The sequence below is a fragment of the Halichoerus grypus genome, chromosome 1 (assembly GCF_964656455.1).
Source record: "Halichoerus grypus chromosome 1, mHalGry1.hap1.1, whole genome shotgun sequence".
NCBI lineage: Eukaryota > Metazoa > Chordata > Mammalia > Carnivora > Phocidae > Halichoerus > Halichoerus grypus.
Genome location: NC_135712.1, coordinates 53,348,392 through 53,362,794, shown reverse-complemented (window position 1 = coordinate 53,362,794; position 14,403 = coordinate 53,348,392). Strand labels below are relative to the sequence as shown.

Sequence of the window (14,403 nt, the reverse complement as noted above, 5' to 3'; positions counted from 1 at the left end):
CCTTATGTATTCAACCTCATACCAAATAAATTTGAAAATTATAGATGAAATTAGCAAAGTCCTAGAAAAATAGAATGCTAAAACTTATGCAAGAAGGAATAAAAATTTGAATATTCCTGAATAAAGATATTTACCAGTGACTTTTATAAAATGTTTAAGAACAAATGCAAATTTTATCAACTTTTCTGGAGAATAAAATAGGAGGAACCTCTCCCCAGCTCACTTTATGGGGCTAGTATAATTTTCATAATAAAACATTTTTTTAAAAAAAGATTTTATTTTTAAGTAATCTCTGCACCCAACGTGGGGCTTGAACTCACAACCCCAAGATCAAGAGTTGCATGCCCCACCAACTGAGCCAGCCAGGTGCCCCACATAATAAAACTTTTAAAAAGATATTTAAAAAATGGAAATTATAGGCTAAACTGACTCATAGTAGTGAGTCCTAAAAGTTCACTTAGGAAACTGAATTAAGCAATATATAAAAAAGTATAAAATATTGACCTCATTCAACTTACTCCACAAGTGCAAAGTAGTTTTAATATTACAAAATAAATCAGTGTAGGGGTGCCTGGGTGGCTTAGTTGGTTAAGCATTCGACTCTTGATTTTGGCTCAGGTCATGATCTCAGGGTTTTGAGATGGAGCCCCACGTCAGGCTTTGTGCTGAGTGTGGAGCCTGCTTAAGATTCTCTCCCTCCTTCTCTTTCTCCCCCTCCCCCCTCTTTCTCTCTCTCTCCCTTTCTCTCTTTAGACCAATTTTTTGATTGATCTAAAAAAATCAATCAATCAGTGTAGTCCACGTTAAAACCATAAATGAGAAAATGTGGTCATCTCAATAGATTCAGAAAAATTATTTGATGAAACTTAATGTCATTTGTGATAAAAACTCTTATTTAAATAAGAAGAGAATGAACCTTCCTTAATTTGATATAGGATATTCTAAAATAAACAAAGCCAACAAAACAAACTATAGCAAATATCATATTCAATGCTAAGATGTTAAAAGCTTTTTCTCTGAGATAGGAGCAATATAAGGGTACTAACTATCATCACTTTTAGTCAACATTTTACTCTAGGTCCTACCCAGTGCAAGAAATTAAGGAAAAGAAAGAAAAATATTGTAATTGGAAAAGAAAGAAAACTTGTCATTATTCATACACAATATAATTTTGTACTTAGACAATCCAAAGAAAACACTAATAAATTACTAGAATGAATAAATGATTTTAGCAAGTTTTTCTCACACAAGGCTGATATGAAAACATCACTTGTATGAAAGTTGTGCAAGATCTCTGTTCAAATAATGAAACAAAATAAAAAGTAGAGAGATTTTTAAAAGGCATGGAAGAATATACCATATTCATGGCTTGAATCAATATTTCAAAGACGTCAGTTCTCCCCAATATGAGCCACTAGATTCAGTGAAATTCCAATAAAAATCCTGACTGTTTTTTTGTAGAAATGAACAAGTTGATTCTAAAAATTATAGCAGTGCAAAGAGCCTAGAGCCAAGAATAATCAACTGTCTTAATGAGGAAGAATGATATGAAAGAATATTGTCTATGTAATATTAAGCTTATTTTTAAGTTACTGGTGCAAGGATGGATAAGTAGGCCAACACAACAGAATAGTGTATATATGTCTACTTGATTTATGATAAAGAAGGAACTACAGAACAGTGGGAAAAGGAAGATCTTTTCAATAAACAGTTCTGGGTCAACTAGAAATCCATACCATTAGTATTACCCTACTTGATACCACATGCAAATATCAACTCCAGATGGATATTAGACCTCTTTGAAAAGAATATTGAATATCTTCATGTCTTTGAGAATAGTGACAGATTTTTTAAGTAGCACATACAAAATATTAATCATAAAATAAAAGATTGGTATACTAGAGTACCTTAAAATTAAGAACTTTCATTCATTAAATGAGTGAGAAAGCAGGTGAAAGACTAGGAGAAGATATTCATCACACTTATAATCAACAGAAAGCTTGAATTCAGAAAATAATGAATTCTTAGACATGAATAAGATATGGATAAGAATGAGAGATGTAAAAAACACAGAATTAATCTAGAGAGAAAAAATAGTAAAATTAGAACATAAAATAGGGAGAAAGGATCAAACATGCAATAGAAATGATCACCCATGTTAGTTTCCTTTTTTTTTTTTAAATTTTATTTATTTATTTGACACAGAGAGAGACAGCGAGAGAGGGAACACAAGCAGGGGGAATAGGAGAGGGAGAGGCAGGCTACCCGCTGAGTGGGGAGCCCAATGCGGGGCTGGATCCCAGGACCCTGGGATCACAACCTGAGCCGAAGGCAGACACCTAACCATCTGAGCCACCCAAGCACCCCAACCATGTTAGCTTCTGAACCATTAATTAACCCAACAAATTTTGGCTAGATTAGCAAACAACACATAAATAATATTATTAACAAAATTTAATATAACTATGGATTCTGTAAAGATAAAAAGAATACAATGAACAATTTTTTTCCATTATATTGAAAACTTAGACAAAATGAATAATTTGTTAGAAAAATGACTTACCAAAACTGACTCAAGAAGAAATAGAAATCCTGAATAGTCTTAGGATCATTATTTTCACAAAAAATAAAACAACAGGGATAAATGGTTTTAGAGGAAACTTGAACCAAGCATTTAAGGAGCAGATGATTACAATCTTACTATTTTTTTTTTCTTGAGAATAGAAAAAGAGGGAATATTCTGAACTCATGTTATTAGACTAGTTTGACCTCGATAACAAAATCACAAACAGGTTTTACGTAGATTAAACATGTATACAAATTCTTTGACACACCTTCCATAGAGAGGTGATATCTATATCTCCTCCTCTATGATATTTACTGCTTGTGACTGTTTTTACCAATAAAGAATGGTGCTATGACAGTTCCTGAGCTAACTTTTAAGGGAACTGACAGGTACTACCTTGGTCTCTTAGAGCCGTGAGCTGCTGTGTAAGGAGTGTGACTACCCTGTTACATAGGTCATGTGGAGAGGCAATGAGACTTCCTGGAGTAGTCCCACTGAGTCTAGCATTCCAGCCTTCCCTACTAAGGCACCAGGCATTTGATCGAATTTGTCTTCAGCTTTAGTTCACTAGCTGAACACCACTGAGTGATCTTAATCAATGCCACAGAAACTTAAAACTCTCCCAGTGAAGCCCTGTCCAAATTTCTAACCCACAAAATCAGGAGACATATTAAAAGTATTGTTGTCATTTCAAGCCTCTATGTTTGGGAGAACTTTGTTTTGTAGCAATAAATAGCTGGAAAAGATTGTATGTGGGAAAAGGATTTGCAGTTCCATATCAGGAATGAACATAGATACAAAAATCCTAAACAAATTATTTGCAAATGAAATCCAATGCAGTATTAAAAAAAAAAAAACAAAAAAAAACACATCATGACAAAATTTGGTTTATTCCAATATATGAGAAAGTTTTATATTAGAAACTTCATTAATGTAATTCACTGTGTTAATAGATTAAAAAGGAAAAACATAATTTTATTTCAATAAAAGCAAATAAAGGATTGACATTAAGTCAATACAAATTCACTATAAAAACTCAGAAAAATAGGAATACAGGGGTACATTTTAATTTTGATAAAAAGTCTCTATCAAAAATGAGCAGCAAACATCAATCTTAATGGTAAAATGTATTAGCATTTCATTTAAAATCAGGAGGTTATCTGTCATCAACATAGCCACTTAACTTTGTACTGGAGGTTCCTAGCTAACATGGTAATACATGAAATAAAAAGGATTAAAAGTACCATTTATAACAGCAATAAAGATAGGTACAGAGTAACAAATCTAACAAAAGATAGACAAAACTATATGGGAACAATTTAAAGTTTTATTTAAAGATATTAAAAAATACCTATATACATGAAAATACATTGTATTTCATGGATAAAAGGCTCAATATAATAAAGATTTGTGTTCCTCAAGTTAATTTTCAGAATTAATGAAATTCCAATAGTTTTATTTAGTGAAACTTGACAAGCTGATTCTAAAATTTGATATGAAGGAGAAAGAAATCCAAGAATAGACAAGGCATTCTTGAAGAAAAAAAAAGAAGAAAATTAAGGTGGGAGGACTACCCTATAAGACATCATGATATGTTATAAAGCCATGATAGTCAAATGTGTTTAATATTTGTGAAAGGATAAGCATACTGATCAATGGAACTGAATAGCAAGCCCCCAAATAATATATAAAAATATAATCTTTAATATTATATGTGTATTTATAATAATCAAGGAATACTAAGTTTTATAGAGATATTTCAGTTGCAGTTCTAAACTAATTAAGCCATTTATCAGTTTAAAAAAATCATTCAGAAGGACTGGTCCCAGGAAATCTAATTTTCAAGGTCAGAGAATTCATGGCAATTAGAATTGTTATATGTGCACCTGAGCAGAACACACTACAGTGTCATGGCTCCCATGAATGTTCTGTTCCCTGTATTGCCTGACCTGACTAGTTCCTAATCATTTATAAAAATCTGTTTCAGATATTGAGATGTTCCCTGCTTAATTAAGGTTCTCAGGGCTAGCTTAAAGAACAGTTCATCCATCCCTTTGCTGTACTGTCTTTGTGAGGAATATAAATTACTAATGTATTTTTGGACTTGAATCACAGTAATGCAATTTATTTATATGTTAGCTGTATTAGATTGAGTTTCTTGAAGATAGGCAGCCCTTTTTATAGACAGCAATTTCTGTCCGTCTCTGTGCTAGGAACTGAAGATACAGAAATAAATATATATTGAGACTTTGGCTGAGTTCATGAAAAGGATTGAGAGAAAAAGAAAGAAAAAGAAAAAAGGAGTGGAGAGGTAGTCACATCCTTTGAATTCTCTACGATGCTCTAAGCAGTGTGCTAACGCATTTCCAAGTATGGAGTCGTGGAATTATAGAGGTGGAATGGAATTTGAGGCCATCTATCAAATCTTCTAATCTTACAGAAATAACTAAGCCCCAAAGAGGTTTTGTACTCATCCAAGGTCACCTGGCTCTTTGGTTGTAGAAGGCACTAAATTCCAGACATCCGGACTCCTAGGCTGTTGTTATTTCTCCTATATCGTATTGCTTCTTCTTCTGGTCTTTCTAAAATAAAAGGACAGAATTTAGTGTCTCAAACTCATGCTTAGTATCTGCCCTGGCAGACCACCAGAATATTCTAAGGCTTCCAAAATAACACTTTTAAGTTTGCTTAATAGGTTGTTTTGTATCATTACCTTCCTTTGAGAAATCAGCTATACATTCCTATGGATTATGTGATTTAGTACTAAATTATGTATCGTGGTTGAGTCTCTGTATTATCTGTAAAACCCCCAAATCATAATTTATGTTAGAGAGAAAAATATCTGCATGAACCCTGGGCCAGAGTATCATTATTCTTTTTTAAGATTTTAGTTATTTGAGAGAGAGGGAGAGAAAGAGAGAGCAGTAGTGGGGGAGGAGGAGAGGGGGAAGGGAGAGGAAGGAGGGGAAAGAATCTCAAGCAGACTCCTTGATGAGCGTGGAGCATGATGGGGGGAGGGGGGCTCGACCCCACAACCCTGAGATCATGACCTGAACCGAAACCAAGAATCGCATTCTTAATTGACTGAGCCACACAGTTGCTCCAGTAGTGTTATTCTTAAAAAAAAAGAAAAAAGAAAAAAATACCCCAACCCTCCCAAAACCTCAAGTGAATGTAGATTTACAAAATTAAGCATTTTAAAAAGTGACCAGGGAGGGTATGTGCTATGGTGAGCGCTGTGAATTGTGTAAGACTGATGAATCACAGACCTGTACCTCTGAAACAAATAATACATTATATGTTAAAAAAAAGAAGAAGATAGTAGGAAGGGTAAAATGAAGAGGGGGAAATTGGAGGCGGAGACGAACCATGAGAGACTATGGACTCTGAGAAACAAACTGAGGGTTCTAGAGGGGAGGGGGGTGGGGGGATGGGTTAGCCTGGTGATGGGTATTAAAGAGGGCACATACTGCATGGAGCACTGGGTGTTATACGCAAACAATGAATCATGGAACACTACATCAAAAACTAATGATGTAATGTATGGTGATGAACATAACATAATAAAAAAAAGTGACTGTCTATAATTACATCAGGTCAAAACCTCTCCCTAAAATTTGGTTTCATCTTGGGTTATATCTAGTCAATCTGGATTTACTTTTTAATGTTTACTTTTACAGTTTTACATAAAGTTTCATGATCCACTTAATTTGATTTAATTTTCTAAAGCCTGAAGTGTTTTTGAATAAGCTTGGCCTTTAGTTCTTATTAGGATTCTTGCTTTCTCATAAAAAAAAGTTGGTCTCATTCAGATTGCAAGAACTACACAGAAATGAAATATTTTCCTGGTTTATAATGATGGTTCAGTAGAAATCTGTACTATTAAGCCACCCAGTTAACTAAAAAAAATTCAACTGAGTATCATACATAATTCTAAAGGTTTAGGTGTTAGACCATTAGACACTTCCAAATAACCACTGGTCGTTTATCAGAGATCTGAACTCCCCAGAATTGTCCCTGTTCTCTGGTGTTAGAAGACAAAAGAAGGAGCATCAGTGTGTATAGAAACAAAAGATACTGAAAATACCTTCTAACTTCTGTTTTCTGGGTCACATTCTAACATGTCCCCAGACTGCTGAAGAATGTACTGGAAGTTTTCTCCTATCTTTCCTGACCTCTCCAAAAACAGGTATTTGATTAATCAATTTAAAACTCTGAAATTCTCAGCTTTTCCTAAAACCAAATTTCTGGAAACATAACTCTACCAGTAATCGATTGCTGTGAGAAGTATGTTTATTCCTCAGAAATGAGACTCCATTCCAGTTCTCTGTGTGTGTGTGTGTCTTAATCTCTATTACATTCTATTTTCTCATTAATAAATGGGGGAAATAACTGTACCATAGCAGATAGCAGAGGGAGATATCGTGAAGGAAGAATGATTGTGGTTTTATTGCTCCTTCCGGGCACCCTGCTCCTTTGAGGGATATATCCTGCAGTTTCCCTGAGGGCGGCCAATCACACAGTCACACACCCAGTGCCCTGGCCATAGAGGTAGACCACCAGCCTGACCGGGCCAATGACTGTGGTTGCAGTGAACTGGCCAGGGGGCAGCAAGGGGTCTAGACCAAGGTAGCCGGTGTCCTTTCCTAGAAAGTTCTAAACAGAAGTTGGGAGACAACAGGTATCTTTCCTCTGTGTTCAGGAGCTGTGAAAATGTGACCACGTCCCCTGCCACAGGAAAGAACTTAGAGGGCAGTGCTGTCATGCAGCGTTGAGTACAATAAGGTGAACAAAGGGGCAAGCAGGGCTGACAACATTTTAGACTGTTCCTCCCCTGTTCCTGGGGGGGCCTCATTCCTATTGTTCTTTCTTTGATTCTGGGGCATAATCCAGGATCTTCAGGAAATACTCTTCACACAAAAGGATTTGAGTTGTGTTTTTCTAATACAATTAGCTATGCTTAAAAAAAAAAAATGACAATTTTTTAAAAAGGTTGCAAAAATAGGCACTTTTTAGAGATAAGTCATGTGTTTCTACCTTACATGGACTGTGGATGAACAGTATTATGCTAGGGAGTTTCATTCTTGCTAGGTTAATTTATGGAGGTGTCAGCAGACTTTCAAATAACAGGAAATATCTGTATATGGCCTCTCCCTGGGGGCCTTCACTTCTTATGAGGGGCTCTTGGAAGTCCGCAAGGTCCTAGGGGCCTCAGGAGAGTCTGGTTGAGTTGGCTACTGTCTCTAAGGCAGCAGTACTGCTGGTCTAGACCAGAATCCTGAGGCCACCCAGAAGTGCACTGAAGGGGAGTGACTCACTTACCCCCTTGGCCAATTAGGGTTGTACCAAAACATGCTTTCACATAAAGTTTTTCAGCACTGATGTTTTGTTTTTTTTTTTTTCCAAAACTTCTATTCTTGCTAACACATTTATAAACAAAATTTTAATCAGAAAAATTTGACAAGATTTCTGAACAGAAATTTATGGCAGTTTCACAATCCTGTTAAGACCTGGAGCTCCACAGTTTTTCAGAGAGGAGGCAGGTAATCTGGGATAAAGAAGGGCAGAGGAAGAGACACTTGCCCCTGGTCATCTGAGTGGTGTCAATGTAAGAGCAAGAACAGTATGTTGAGAAATTAGATGGCACTGAGAGGCATAGCTTTGTCTTGAATTCATGTGCAAGCTCTGAAGATTTTCCTCTGATAAAAGTAAAATGCTTTAAGAAATTCTTTTGAAAGCTATTACACCTCTGAAATGTGCCGTAATAGTATCAGCTTCTGGCATTGGAACTGACATATTTCAGCTGAAAGTACACATACACACAGATGTTATTTTAAAAGCAACAATCCAGCAATTACCCATGATGTGATCCAACTTCATGCATCACATTCCTGACTACTGAGTAGCAATACTTGGGAGCAAATGTTGCATTTTAACCAATGATATCGATATGGAGTTTCTTTATACAATAAAAGGGAAGGCAAGGGATAAAGGCAGCTCATCACTGATAACATTCAAAGCAAGGTCTAGATGTAGGTATCTTCCTGCACATTTTAGGTAAAGTTTGTGTGTTGTTTCATTTTTATTTATTTATTTATCTATTTATTTATTTATTTATATTTTTATTTTATTTTTATTTTTTCTTAAAGATTTTATTTATTTGACAGAGACAGAGCGAGAGAGGGAACACAAGCAGGGTGAGTGGGAGAGGGAGAAGCAGGCTTCCCATGGAGCAGGGAGCCCGATGCAGGGCTCGATCCCAGGACTCTGGAATCATGACCTGAGCCTAAGGCAGACGCCCAACGACTGAGCCACCCAGGCGCCCCGTGTTGTTTCTTTAGATTAGAGTTTCATTGAGTATTTGAAGGACTTTGCCTGAGTGTTTTTCTTAATCATCATCAGAATAGGGCAGTGATGAATTAATTTTATATATAGTAGTGTATTTTCTTCTGTGGGCCTCAGATTTATTTTAAAAAGCTGTCTTCCATGTAGCATATGCTTTTACTAATGAACCATAATATATTAATAAAATATTAATACATTGTATTTATTCATATACTTCATTGGAAACAGTGGATAATATTTCTTAACTATAAGACAAAATGAGTTCCAATTATTGAACTAAAAGATTGAGACAAATTGAAGGAGTGAAACAATGATTTTTGATGAAGTGCGGATAGTAATTTCCATGCACATTGGTATAACTGTCATACAAAGTTGTATTTTCATGTCTATGTAATTTTATGATTCACGAGCTTGCCCTGGAGGCAACTTCCCTAAGAGAATAGTTGTCTCAGACCATGAATGGTTTATATGTAAGTTTTCCATTATGATATGTAAACAAGTGCTGTCCAAAGTGTGGTCTGTACCTGTATTGTCTCCATCACTTGGGAGCTCCTTAGAAATTCAGAATCTCATTGAACCAGAATCTCTCTCTTGGCAAGGAGCTCAGGAATCTATGTTTTAACAAGCTCTCTTGGTGATTCAATGTACACTAAAGTTGGAAGACCACCGATGTGGACATTATAGCATTTCAGTTCCTCAGGTATCAATGTTGATTCAGACTTTGTATTCAAGAGCCATCACAGAATCTAGATTTCCCCCTTTTCCCTCATGAACATTTACCTCAAATAAATAATCAAATTCCTTTAAGGAACAAATGAGTCAATCACTACCTTAATGTATTCAAAGTATTTCCTTATGGGGACGGTGTCATTCCTTCAGTTGATGGGTTCGAAGTCTAAGAACCGGCTGAATTCTGGCAAGGGTTTTGACACCCCAGTGGAGCTCTTTTTTTTTTTTTTTAATAAATTTATGGAGCTGTATAACCATGACCATGATCATTTTAGAACATTTTTATCATCCCCTCCCCCAAAATCAATTATTTGAGTCAATCCTTACTCCCATCTCTAGTCCCAGAAACCTCTGGTCTACTTTCTGTCTCTATACATTTGTCTTTTTTGGACATTTTATATAAATGAAATCATACAGTATGTACTCTTTTTCTCCTGTATTTTAATTTGCATCATGTTTTTTTTTTTTAATTTGTTTGTATTTGTTACAACCTTTTAAAGCTGAATGTGACTTGAGCACTACATTTCCACTCACAGAACTTGCTGAGTTACTTCTTGAACAGCTTTACAACATGCCTAAATAGGCTTAGAATTTCGCTACTCTAAACAACGCTCTTCTTTGGAAAACAAGCCCTATACATAGTTACTCCCATCCAGTTGGTTCAGTTTAACTACTGGTTTCTAGAGGCCTGGTACATGCAGTTGATAACTACAGGGGATAGAAGATTTAAAAAGTAGATCCTAGATGGTGAGAGTCATTTTAACCAACAGTTCTGTTTTAAACATCAAGGTATAGCTCAGAACACTTCAGTGACAAAAAAAATTTGGCCTTACTAAGGAATCCGCTTGGTAGCTAAACACTTTAGAGCACACAGTTCACGTTAGGTTACATACACCTTACAACAAATGTTACCTTGTCCGGTTACAGTAAGCCAGCATGGAACTAGGGAAGAAAAACTAGCTGGGCTTTAGTTCCTACACGTCACAGTAGCACACTCCGAAAAAGAAAGAAATCTTATCTTCCCCTTAAGTAGTTACTGTCATGACATACAGATTCTTAAAATGTTAACAAAAATAAAGAAAACATCCTTGAAAATATATTATCAGAGGGAATGAAGATAAAGTATCGAATACATGTACAAGTAATTCTCGGCGGCACTTAGTCGACTTCCTCCATGCAGGACGTGTCATCGTCACCCTTGAGGGGCAGCATCTCTTCGCTCATGGGGCACTGCTATCGTCAGCGGTGGGGTCGTCTTCGTCAATACCAAGACCAAGCTTGATCATCGTGCACATCCGGTTAGCATGTGTCTGGGGATCTTCCAGACTGAAGCCAGAGGGCAGGAGAGCAGTTTCATAGAGCAGGATGACCAGATCTTTCACAGACTTGTCGTTCTTGTCGGCCTCTGCCTTCTGCCGTATGGTCTCAATGATGGAGTGGTCGGGGTTGATCTCCAGGTGCTTCTTTGCGGCCATGTAGCCCATGGTGGAGTTGTCTCTCAAGGCCTGGGCCTTCATGATCCTCTCCATATTTGCTGTCCAGCTGTATGTGTTTGTGACAATGCAGCATGGGGAGGTCACCAATCGGTTTGACACGACCACCTCTTCTACTTTTTTCTCCAAGATGTCCATCATGATCTTGCACAGGTTTTCAAATTTTGTTTTTTTCTCTTCCTGTTTCTTTTTCTCTTTTTCATCTTCTGGAAGTTCCAAACCCTCTTTGGTAACAGACACTAACGTCTTCCCCTCAAATTCCTTCAGCTATTGGACACAGTACGCATCGATGGTCTCGATCATATAGATCACTTCCAGGCCATGCTTCCGAAGGCACTCCAGGAAGGCCGAGTTCGCTACCTGACCCTTGGTCTCACCTGTGATGTAATAGATGTGTTTCTGGTTTTCCTTCATTCTGGTGCAATAGTCCTTGAGAGAAATAATCTCATCACCAGAAGCAGACGTATAGTATCGTAACAGCTCTGAGAGCTTCTTTCGATTCTGAGAGTCTTCTTGTATTCCCAGCTTGATGTTTTTCGAAAACTGCTCATAAAACTTCTTGTAGTTCTCTTTGTCTTCAGCCAGTTCAGTGAAGAGTTCCAAGCACTTTTTGACCAAGTTCTTTCTGATAACTTTTAAAATTTTGTTTGCTGCAGCATCTCACGGGAAATATTTAGAGGAAGATCCTCAGAGTCTACCACACCTCTAATGAAATTCAGATACTCAGGGATTAGCTCCTCGCAGTTATCCATGATGAAAACTCTGCGAACATCCAACATAATGTTGTTCTTTTTCTTTCTGTTCTCGAATAGGTCAAAGGGAGCACGTCTTGGCACAAAGAGAAGAGCTCTGAACTCCAACTGTCCTTCCACTGAAAAATGCTTCACTGCCAAGTGATCTTCCCAGTCATTGGTCAAGCTCTTATAAAATTCTCTATATTCTTCATTGGTGATATCATCAGGGTTTCTGGTCCAAATAAGTTTTGTCTTGTTCAATTATTCCTGATCAATGTACTTCTCCTTGATCTTCTTTTTCTTCTTCTTGTCACCATCCTTCTTCTCCTCCTCCTCCTCATCAGAACCAACATCTTCTATTTCCATCAGACTCCTTCTCTTCCTTTTCTTTTTCCTCCTCTTTCTCTTCCTTTTCTTCAGCCTCATCATCACTGACCTCTTTATCACGTTCCTTCTCCACAAAGAGAGTAATGGGATAGCCAATAAACTGGGAGTGCTTCTTCACAATCTCTTTTATTCTCCTTTCCTCCAAGTACTCCATCTGGTCATCTTTCAGATGCAGGATAACTTTGTTCCCCGATCCATAGGTTCAGCTGTATCAGTCCTAACTGTGAACTATCCTCCTGCAGAAGACTCCCAGGCATACTGCTCATCATCGTTATGCCTGGTGATCACCATCATTTTCTCGGCAACCAAGTAGGCAGAATAGAACCCGACACCAAACTGTCCAATCATAGAAATATCTTCACCAGCCTGCAAAGCTTCCATGAATGCTTTGGTCCCAGACTTGGCGATAGTACCAAGGTTATTGATCAAATCGGCCTTGGTCATGCCAATGCTGGTATCCACGATGGTGAGGGTTCGATCTTGCTTGTTCGGAATGAGGTTAATGTGCAGCTCTTTCCCAGAGTCTAGCTTACTGGGATCGGTCAAGCTTTCGTATCTGATTTTGTCCAAAGCATCCGACGAGTTGGAAATCAGCTCCCTGAGAAATATTTCCTTATTCGAGTAGAAGGTGTTGATGATCAGGGACATCAACTGGGCGATCTCCGCCTGGAAGGAGAATGTCTCCACCTCATCCTCCTCCATCGGCTGGTCTTGGGTCTGGGTTTCCTCAGGCATCTTGGCTAAAGGACCGCACAGGCTCTGTGACGACACAGCACCAGGATGCAGAAGCAACTCAATCTGCATCATGTTTTTGAGGTTCATCCATTTTGTAGAATATATAAATATTTTTGTTCCTTTTTATTGCTGAACAGTATTCCATTGTATGGATACCGCATTTTGTTTATCCGTTCACCAATTGTTGGATATTATGAATAATAGTCCTGAGAATGTTCATATACAAACCTTTGTGTGGACATGTTTTAATTTCTTGTGGGTATCTACCTAGGACTGGAATTGATAGGTCATATGATAAGCTTATATTTGAATTTTTAAAGAAATTACCCAGCTTATTTCCAAAGTGGTTGCACCATTTTATATTCCCACCAGCAGTGTATGAAAGTTACAATGTCTCTACATTCTTGCCTACACTTGGTATAGCCTGTATTTTGTATTGTTGTTATTCTAGTGGGTTAGGATTCCACTAATAACTAATGATCTTGAGCACTTTTTAATGTGGTTATAGCTATTTGTATGTTTGTGTGTGTGTGTGTAAAATGTCTAGTCAAGCTTGTTTTTCTGTTTATATATCTTCTTATTGAATTGTAAGAGTTCTTTATATACTTTTAGTACAATCCTTCATCAGATATATGATTTGGAAATATTTTCTCTTGGTCTGTAGATCATCTCTTCATTTTCTTAATGGTGTATTTGAGCACAAAAGTTTTTGAATTTTAATGAATTACAATTCATCAGGGTTTTTTTGGTTGTTGTTATAACTTGTGATTTTTGTGCCATATCTAAGAACTTTTTGCCTGAACAATGTTGCAGAAATTTTTCTCCTATGTTTTCTTCTAGAAAATTTATAGTTTTAGCCCTTTATGTCTGTGATCCATTTTTGAGTTATTTATGTGTGACCTAGCTAACAGTGTTAGCAAAGGGTTCATATTTGTGTTTAAAGACATTAAATTGTCCCAGTACCATTTGTTGAGAAGAATATATTTTCCCCACTGAATTGTCTTGGCACTTTTGTCAAACTATTAAATATAAAGGTAAGGACTCTTTCTGGATTCTCAATTCTGTTCCATTGATCTGTATACCTCTATTTATGCCAATACCACATTATCCTGATTATTGTAACGTTATAGTAAGTTTTGAAATCAGGTAGTGTAAGACTTCCAACTTTGTTCTTTTTCAAAGCTGTTTTGGCTATTCATGTTGTCAGCAGAACTTCAAATCATTGTAGAAGAAATGTTAAATCCGGGATATAGCCAGATTATGACTTGATATGAAATATTTTTTTAGATTTATTAACTTGAATGGACACATAAGGACTCCTGTTAGCAGGGAATCTAACAAAAGACAGAACAGTAATTTCAGATTTTTAACTTATGCAATTTTTTTTCACAAAATCTGACAAAAGTTTGAGAAC

At 36.8% G+C, this 14,403-nt stretch overlaps 1 pseudogene; it reads right to left on the bottom strand.

The window, feature by feature from the left end:
• Nucleotides 1-10,099: 10,099 nt before the first annotated feature.
• On the bottom strand, nt 10,100-13,042 carry LOC118524584 (heat shock protein HSP 90-alpha pseudogene; annotated as a pseudogene).
• Nucleotides 13,043-14,403: the final 1,361 nt, after the last annotated feature.